Source organism: Poecilia reticulata, linkage group LG2 (assembly GCF_000633615.1).
Source record: "Poecilia reticulata strain Guanapo linkage group LG2, Guppy_female_1.0+MT, whole genome shotgun sequence".
In the NCBI taxonomy this organism is placed as follows: domain Eukaryota; kingdom Metazoa; phylum Chordata; class Actinopteri; order Cyprinodontiformes; family Poeciliidae; genus Poecilia; species Poecilia reticulata.
Genome location: NC_024332.1, coordinates 33,595,231 through 33,605,657, shown reverse-complemented (window position 1 = coordinate 33,605,657; position 10,427 = coordinate 33,595,231).

Here is a 10,427-nt window from a genome sequence, read left to right as displayed (position 1 = left end):
CCAGACCAGAACCAGAAGATCTGAGGGGTCTAGACGGTTGGTACAGCAATAACAGATCTTTAAGGTATTGTGGTGCTAAACCGTTCAGTGATTTATAAACTAACATCAGTATTTTAAAGTCTATTCTTTGAGCTACAGGGAGCCAGTGTAGGGACTTTAAAACTGATGTTATGTGGGCACGAAAGTTTTATGTCTTATGGACAAGATAATATTTTATGTCCTTTTTTAAATATTGTGAAGATATTTAACATTTTGTTCTGTACAGGTTAGGATGTAATCCTCTCATTTGAAATATCCCAACTTGTCAAATGGATCAAAATAAATTTGACAGACTTTTTAGCTTAATAAAAATACAAACAAATAATACACATGACATTGCTTATTTATTAAGAAATTAATACAATCTATATGTGTACCTGTAAGGATCTTTTTTTGTTGTTGATTATTACTTTTAGTATTTATCTGTAGATAAAGTATTTATCTAATTTAAATATGACATATGTCTATTGTGAATAGTTGTTTTGTTTATTTGTTGATGTGGTCTTAATCTCCCCTGAATGCCTTTTCCACATTCACATTAAGGTTCAAGAAATGTGTGTTAGTTCATATAAGACAGGAATTTAAACTTTATTTTTTAACAATAATGCGTTAGGCTGACCAAAACTGAATTCCTTCAGTACCACTGCAAAAATATCAAAGGACTCTACTTTAGCTGCAGCAGCACACACTTTCTTCTCACCACTATAAGATATGACATCAATTTTTCATTGTCTCTTGAAGGACACTTTTTTTTTTATTCACAGTCATACTCTGTGGAGAGATTAATACAGATGACCTGCCTGTATTTTCATGCCCCTGTGATTTTATTCATAATTTAATGAATCAAGAATGAATCAAGGGCAGGGACATGTCCTCTCTGCAGAAACTGCGACCCTCCGTTGTCCTCCGTAGATTGAAACTTTGTGCTTCATTTAACCAGAGTATTTTAAAGCAATTACAGATGTGCTCTGGTGAAAGAAGCTATAAGAAACACTCTCAGAGTCTGGAGTGGGTGAGTATGCAGTGGGTTTTCTGAACCTGGGCCCCTACCATTAGGATGATCATTTCACACTGAGATTCTGGGGTTAATCTGAACAGACAGAGCTTCTTCGAGTGATTACACACTTATTTTAGTTATAGAGGAAATGTTAGGAAGCTTGCAATCATAACATGAAGAAATACCAGTTCTGTAGGGAAAAAAAGCTATTTTCCATTCACGATGCATTAATACTTTATTTTCATACACTTAAGTTCCTGTGTGACATATATTTCTTTTCCATCAGCAGAATAACCAAGGCTACAGCCATGGAGCAGGTGATTGTAGTAAAATAAATCAAAGGGGAGGAAGTTTAAAGAAAGGGAGCAGAGGCAAGAGTCCTTGATAATGGATCAGTTGCTCTAAGCCTTATTGAATTATTTTCTTTGCTTTTTCTTTTGCTTAATTCTTTCCCAGTTTCTCCAAGTTGGGGTGAGGATGACCTTGGATGATACAAGCAAGATTATAGGTGGCTTGCGATAAAAGAGAAGTTACATGAGCAGCCGGCTGATCAAGATGGGAGGCACGACCTGAGAATCTTGATCTCCTTTAGTTATCTGTACTGAGTTATACCGCAAATAAGTAAGAAACTTTGAGAATGAGAAACTATTTAGTTAGACGTTTAGACAGATGAACTGGTGCCTGACCAGTCATTGTTGCATTCATGAGGAACTAATGTTTATCTTGATCTTTAGTGTTTGAAAGCTGGTGAAACCATTCTGTATAACTCATAAACATATTACAGCAGCTTTGTTCAGTTTAGGCATTACAGTAGTCTCAAAGGTTTACAGTAATGCGCTTAGTCAGAGTATGGAGTGTATAGAAAGTCAACTGCTTGCCTGTATGAGTGTATTTATTCTGTTTTAGTGGGATCATAAAAGGATCATTATTAGACAGTCCATCTTTAACTTGTGTTGGCAGTTTAGTTTAGTAAATGAACCGAGGAACAGCTGTGGCTAAAAAAAATACCTGCATCTAAATGGTATTAGCACGAGAATGATGAAGACATAATACCTTCTTAGGGATGTATATAAAATGAAAATAATAATGGACTTCCCCACATCTTATTTATTGAGCTTTAGGGAGCCGTACAGGTTAATGAAACTTTCACAGAGGAGTACTTGTTAAGTTTTAAAACAAAAATGTATATATCATAAAGAGAAAGAAAACCAGTCCAGTGAGGATTCAGAAACAAGAGCCAGATGTTTAACCCAATGATCAAACCCTTGCTGTCCACAGTGTCAAATACTGCACTGTAATCAAATAGCACAAAAGTACATTGATCCCACCATTGATGCACATCAATAGATGATTAAATACCTTTTATAAACCAAACCGAGAAGCATCATAAATTCACAGTCAGGCACATCAAGATCTAATCTGCCTTTCTTACCCCTTTTCCAAGCTTCTGTTTATTAATGGCAGCTTTGAAACAGGATGCAACTAAACTGGCATCCCAAAGTTAACTTATTTTTTATTAAAGCAATGATCTCTGTGAGTGTAGCCCTGCATCAAAGAAGCTTTAACAGTAGTGAGCAACAAAGGGGAAAGAATTGAAATAAGATTCAGAGATTGAAGCTGGAAGAATCAAAGGAAGATGATGAGTGTTTCATGCTAGCTATGACTGACGACAGCTCATTAAGGGTGATTGGAGAAAATGAGGTGAACAGCTCAGTGCACTTTGGGGAGTTCAGGTTATGAGTAAACTGAGGAAGCTTTGACCTCAAACACCTTAATCTCGTAGTGATTAAAAAATGTATCAAAGACCTTATCTGAAGCAGCGGCATGTGATAAAAGAATTAACAAGATTCTTGGCCACCAGACGAAGAGTTAAAATGTGAGCTAAAGAAGTATTCAGAGCTTATTTGACAACCACATGTAACAGCCATGCATCCTTTTTTATTCACGTCCCAATTATAATTTGTGTTGACCCAGCACATCCTAGTAAAATACATGGAAGTTTGTGATTAGGTGAAAAAATCCGACATTTGCAGTATATCTGAGTTAAAAACCTTTCTGTTCTTTTTTTTATATTCCAGTTTGATCCTAGTTATCAAACAATGCATTTAAGTTCATATTAGTATTCAAATTACTTAAGGAGTTTCCTATGAAAGGAAGCCTAGCAGGTTGTTTGGAATCACTAACTTTGCAAGATGCATTGAATTTTTGTTTCTTTTTTTTTATTTTCTTTACTTTGTTTAAATTTTCCCTTAATACAGATGGTAAGAATAAGACTTAACATAATACCTACTTAAATAGTCTGTCCCTTTTAAATGTGTGAAAACCATAAATGGAATAACTTACCAATAATATAAATATGAATTTCAGCTTACAACACAATGTAAGTAATTGTAATGTAATATTTTCTATGTGTCATAGAACAACAATTTACATTCTTGGTTTTAGCATTTTCCACCAAATGATTCAGCTACCAAATACTCATCAAGGTCATTCTGTAAGTAATATTTTTTCATATTTAATAATGTAAATTTACATATCCAAGCTAATAAATATTATGAATGAACACATACTTCTCATACTGGGACTGTCATCCATAATTAAAGAGACAGCGCTTATTAGTTCATATCCTTGAATAATTAAGTATGATGGTTTTGCCATGCAGCTTTTGATAAGCAAACTTATGAGCAACAAGTACTTATTTCCAAGAAATACCATCATATTTATGTTTCATTGCATTATTAGCCTGAATTTGTAAGACGTTTTCAAGATCTTCCAATAACAAAATCACTTATTGCATTATTGACTCAAAAACTATATCTTACTGTTGGCTACTCATGACATTTCCTTTTTTATATTTTAAATGTCCACAATTAGGATCAGGCTTCTTTTGTACACTGAAGATCTTCATCACTGCTTGCAGCCACACTTTGCTATTTTGGATCTCCCTCTTTCAAATCGCAAGCAAAACATAGTTGACATGTTACGAGAGAAGGGAGCTGCGGATATTGCCTTACGAGGCTGGAAATTGAGAAGCATGTGGCCTACTTTAGGAGATGTCTCTAAACAGGGTCACTCCGTAGAGTCTGATGTTTGCTAACTGCAGGAATGCATCTGTCTGTATCGACGTTCAGAGACAGCGTGCTCAGGAAGTCTCTCATCAGGGGCGCAATTAGAGAAATGCAGCAATACTGACCTGCTGGAGCTCTGCTGCTGTTAATAGAGGATGAAGTATGGGTGTTTGTGTGTAAGTGCCTGTGAGGAGGGTGGGGGTGTATTTCCGATGGGATGCTGAGTGAGCACTGGAGCGATTAAGAAAGAAGCAGACAATCGAAGAGCCTTTTACCTGGACGACATTCTCTTTAAACAGCTGCTGCACCCAGATGAAGATTCACGGCAGAACAACTCCACTTCAAAACACAAACAAGATCACTGTAACAGCCTCTAAGTAAACAGAATAAAAAATGTAAAAAAATCTAATAACAAGAACACAGAAAAAAAGAAATTACTTGTATTTTTTGCATCTGTTAAAACCTTCATCTTCTTTTGCAGGCAAGAGTTATTTCCTGAAGATTGATTGTATATTTTGTGCAAAGCTAAATCACACAGGGAATTGCTAGCGTAAAGATTCATTTTCTAAGTAACTTAGAAAATGATTTAAAACAAAGTGATTTAGTTGTTTAATATACTGTACACTCAGTCAATGCTTTTAAAAATATTTTTCTGGTCTCAGTGAACAAGCTGTTGAATTTAGTAAAAAGAAAATGAAGGACCAGATTTTTTAAAATCCTTATGTTTGGCTACAACCCTGCATTGAACATTTGTAATTTCCATATCTTCATTTTTAATAGAAAACTTGAATACATGTCATAAAGGAATATATTTATCAMAATTTAAATTGTTCATTTCTTTGTCATCCTTTAAAGTAGTCTTTGTGATGACCATTTATAATATCAAAGTTGTGAATGGAAGGTTTTCATTTTTTTTATTTAAGTAAAAATACAAAAATATTTGACATGCCTTTGTCTTTAGCCACCTTTACTCTGACACTTCTAAATAAAGTCTATTGCCTTTATGTGATTAAATATCAGAATTTCCAAGAAGTATAAATACTTTTTTAAAGCTTTGTAGATAATAAAACAAGTTTATTCAGTGTTTTCATTATAATTATTTCTGAGCATGGGCATTCATTTAACTGTTAGATTTTCAACAGCTCATTTGTTGCATTTGTATTAATTCTTATTTTTCTGACACTGAAAATTCCTTTTCATGGGAGATTTTGGCCAGAGAAAAGACTGCGCTGCAGTTTTAGAGGAGTTAATTACAGGAAGTACTAATTGGCACGAAAGTCATGGCTAAAACTGGGGAATAGAAGTTCTTCAAATTTAATTTGATTTTAAATATTTCTGACTTGTCATTATTGCGATTAACATTTAGTAAAGTATGAAATGTATTTTTTTTAGGTCAGTCATGTTCTCTCAGTCCAGTTAGTTGGGTTTTTTTTTAACATTGTTGAGGCCAATTAACTTAACATGCATGTTTTTTGGACTGTAGGACACAACTGGAGTACCAAGAGAAATGTTCTGCATGAGAACATTCAAAACCCAGAACCTAACAATTCTTACTATAACAGCAAGTTAGGTTTTTTTGTTTTTTACTGAAATGAAAGATAATATATTTTCAAATTGTTCCTTTAACTCCAATTATATCATTTAAAATTGAAGATATGTCAACATTCAAAGGAAAGACTTCTGTTTGTTGAGCCAATAGTTTGACAAGATTTACCATGTAACCTCTTTTAAAAGCAGTTTTACAGTGACTCCTGAAGCATTTTGTCACCACCAACAAGTTGAAAATGTATTTTTATGTATTTGCTGCTATTTATTTTGATAATTATGAGGAAAATATAACAGTTTAACACACAGCAGTTAATGTTTCTACAGTGTGATTTCCATTATGGTACTTGAAAATGTATACAAGAGCAGCACGATGCTAATCAGGATGATCATCAAAACTGTTTTTAACCGCTTCCATGGGTTAGCAGCAAGTTGTTGTTTTTTTTAAAATAACCCTTAAATTTCTAATTTGTGCACTAAACAATGAAAAGAATAAACATAAAACCCATCGTGGTACGTCTTTAAAAATGTCAAATTGCTTTCAGTAAAAGTAAAAACATTGCATCCTAACTATAAATGAGCGAAAACATCTCCATTTAGAAATAATCTCACAACAATTTGCTCCTCTATTCTCCTGTGCATTCATCATCACCGTTAATGTGTGAAATTAGGCCATAGCTGATGCAAACAGCATCTCTGTTTTTCTCTCTTCAGCAGTCATCACTCCTCCCGATGCTGACAGCGCCTCAGCAAGCAGCACCAGCGACACTTTTACTGTTATTTTTGTTCATGTATTATTTATAGGCAGTTTATACTAATAGCAATCACGATGACCTTATCGACTGCTGGTCATTAGTATGCGCAGAAATGTTTAAGGGGAGGGAGAGGATAGTGTGGGAGCAGAGAGCATTACTTTGTTTATTTTCTCTAAAAGCATTGTGTTTCCTGCTTGCGTGTTGGTGACATCCTAATTAATGCCAAATGCAAAGTTTTAAAAGGTCATAATTATAAAGAGATCATTGAAAAATCCTTTTCAGCTTCTGCTTCCTCTGAGTTGTCTTTTTAAAAAATATATGTGCTTTAGCTCCTCTAAAGGCCGGCTACAGCTCAAGATGAATGTGAATTGTAAAGCACTGAAGCTGCAACTACTTTAATAAGGTTACATAAATGTATTAAGAAGTGTTTTAATAAACAACACAGAAATGCAGAAAAAAAAGATAATTATGCTATGTTATCCGCCCTGCGAGCTGCTTCATTACATTTTCTGCCTCCATGGATCCACGTTTATTTTTTTTCCTTCAGTGTAAAATTCAAAGGGGATTTTTTTTTTTTTCTTTCAGATGCTCTGTTTTGCAAGGTGTCGTGAGCAGTTTATAAATCAGCCACCAGGGGGGGAACAAATGCAGCAAAAACATGTCACAGACAATCACTTCACTGACAGATGAACAGTCCTGACAGGCTAAGAACATTTCATCTTTTCTATTTGTTCCTCTCCTGTAAATATCTATTTGGGAGAAAAATTAAAACCCATGAGGATTTCTTTTTCCTCCTTTCTCTTGACGACMTAAAGGTACCTACATGCATGAAGGATGCAGACTCTGTTGTTTGCTTTGTCATCCTCACAGTCTGTCCTGGGCGTGATTCTCAGCTCCAGATTTCTTGGTTGTGTGTGCGGCGCGTTCCTCAGGGTCCTTCGATTTCCTCCCACAGTCTAACTGTAAACTCTAAATTGCCCACATGTGTTTTTCAGAAAAACATCCAATAAAAGCTTGATCAACCTTCAGCTGCCTCTGACCCTGAATAGGAATAAGACGAATAGATAGCACATATCGGCTTCCAGCTTYTGAAATGAATCAATTCATCTCACCACAATGAAAAAAACCTCCTGAAAATGCTCTTTTTCATCTTTGGCGTCAAGAGGTCCTGGGAGTGAGTATAATGTAGGCTTTGTGCTTCAGACTTCAGACAACCTGCTGCAAATGCAATTTATTCAGCTTCCAAAACCAGTTTGCTATACTCAGAAAAAAAAAACCATAAATAAATACATAAATAAAAATTCTGATACATTTTTTGAAAATACCTAAACAACTTTACCACAGTGGATAAAAAGACATTACTTGTTGGGGTAAAATATGAAACATCGACATGGAATCGACTTTTTTGGGGGCAAAATGAATGTACGTAGCTGAGCATAGACAACAACATCAGTAGCCTACAGGCTACTTGTTAAGCTTAAGGTGATGTATTGATATTAGCTAGTCATCTTTTAGCTAACTTTACCTGCATCCAACAGCTTTACTCAACTCAGTCGGTTAGTTTGGTGGAAAAACTGAAAAGTTATTTGCGTTTTGCTGGTTTGCTGCCATGACTCTAACACACACCCGCGTAGCTCTGCACAGCAGCAGCAGGTCTCCTTCACTGCCACACAGGTGTAAACCCAGCGCGAGCGTCGTAGCGCTCATGTTGCGTTTAAAGGCGGCTCGGAAAAACAGGTTACGACATGTTAACAACGGATTAAACAGTTTTAACTGCTGATAAAAGTGACAGAGGACACAGATATGGGAAATGTGGAAACCCCTACTGTATCAAACTGACATCGGAATAACAGAGAGTTGGCCATTCTAAGGTAAAAATCCAGCGCATACAGCGTTCATGTTTTTTTTTTTCATCCATCAGATGGCTTCCCGCCCCCCCCCTAGGGGGCGCGCCCCACAGTTTGGGAACCTCTGCTCTAAGCGATCATCCCACATGGTTCTGTTATGGTAATTACCTTTCTATGCGACTGAATTTTCTCTGTGTCTGAGCCAAAGGAAAGAGAGTGATAGGTTGCAGTCTGTTTGTTTTTAAGCATTTTAGTTTCCCTTCCATTCACCACATGTATAGTGTTAGCTGAAGTGACTTTTTAGGGCCAAAAGGATTGATGTTTTAACAGCTGCATTACTGCAGTGTAGATAGGAAGACCTGCACAACCACTGCATGTCTTGCAGATGTCAACTAATCTAGTCAAACAGCGCACATCAGATCAAAAATGTAGAATTGCCCTTATGCTGCAAGAATTGTAGTGTTTTGATTTACAGCTTTGTGTCAGGAAGTCTTTCCTTGCTGTTTTTAAATTATAGCCAGACTAGATTAATGATGGAGCACTTTTAAATCTCTCTTTATGTCGCTATTTTGTTAAGTTTGCAAGCTGCTGCTCTCAGACAACATTTCTCTACTTTTCCCTGATCACTGGATAAAACACAATTCAAACCTTCACTTTTTGAAACTGAAATTCAAACTGGAGACTTCGCAATCATAATTTTTCCCTGGTTAGACATTGTGCTGTATACTCTTATGTCTGAGTTTAACATCTGCAACTTTTGGCTTTCAAACTTTTGACATGTTCTGTTTCAGCCGTCAGTCTGATTATTGCCTTGCTGAGCTACAAATCCTAGCACAATTAAGAGGACAAGGAGTAAAAATGATGATGAAGTTGTAACATTAATAATAATAGCCATCCACAACAGTATATTGGTGGATGGCTTTATTCGCCAAGAGGTTTGCTTATATTTATCATCTTAAGATGAGGAATGGGGGTAAATATTTGCTCTAATAATGGAGTGATGAGATCCTGTACATCCAGCTGCTGTTGTTTTGAGTTGCATCTCTCATCAGAACTGAGCCTGTCTGTGGAATCAAAGATACGAGGTGTGAAGAAAAGCAGAACCGAGCAGATTCATGGTGAACTCTCTGCAACCTGCCAGCTCCTTGCAAGTTTGTTCTGAATGGCAGCTCCCTCCTATTGATATCAGCTTCAGGGCATAAATTATTCAGAAAGAAATAAAGGTGCTACCTGTGTCTTTGCAGATCTTTTACTCATGAAATTAGATTTTATTAGGAACAGGCAGATTTGACAAATAGTAAGGAGCAACCTACATTTTGAAAACTGATTAAATTAACGCCACAGACTGAACTGAAAGACAACAATACAGCTTGTGAATGTCCTTTCTTCACAGTCCTTTATGTATCTAAATGTTTTTCTGTTTGTATAACACTTAATATGCTAATTAAAGATGTTTAAGGCTGCTATTTTGATAAGATATCTTCTCCTCTTTTGGAACTGACAGCGACGGAAAACTGAGATAAAGCCTCAGCATTGCCTAAATTAATCCTTATCATCGTTCTTAAGTTAATTATGTGTTTTAATGTGATGCATGTTCTTAAAACCCCAAAGGCATCTGAGGAAAAGCTCCTAAAAAAGGTTATCGCTGCAATCGGCTTAAAGCTTATAGTTGCCTGGATTGCATAGTATCAGGATGGCTTTGGGGGCATTAAATACGTAATTTTGAGTTATTTGTGTGAACCACATCCAAATGTATTGTTTTCTTACATCTGACTTCAACAGAAATGCTAATTGTCTTGAATAAATTCAAAGACCAGTCTATAAAAAAGTTATTTAGGATTTAAGTCCACGTAAAAAAGAACAAAGAAAAAAATTAAATGTGTTATTTTTTGCTTACATAATTGGATAACGCCAATTATTGTTGTGTTGAACAAGGGATTTATGCGATAACCATGTGGGGAAGGAATTTCATAGCAGTTGCGCAATTGCCAGCACAATTGCCACAAAAAATGTGGGATAGGTTTTGACCAGTTTATGGCTTTTGCATTTGTAGAGAACAGAAATAGAAATGAGACAATTGAAGCCAGACTTTCACTCATTCCTCATTATGTACAAGCTAGATTAGCCCTGCAGCACACCTAACTGCTCTAAGAGGCTATAAAAGCCTCTTAGAGCA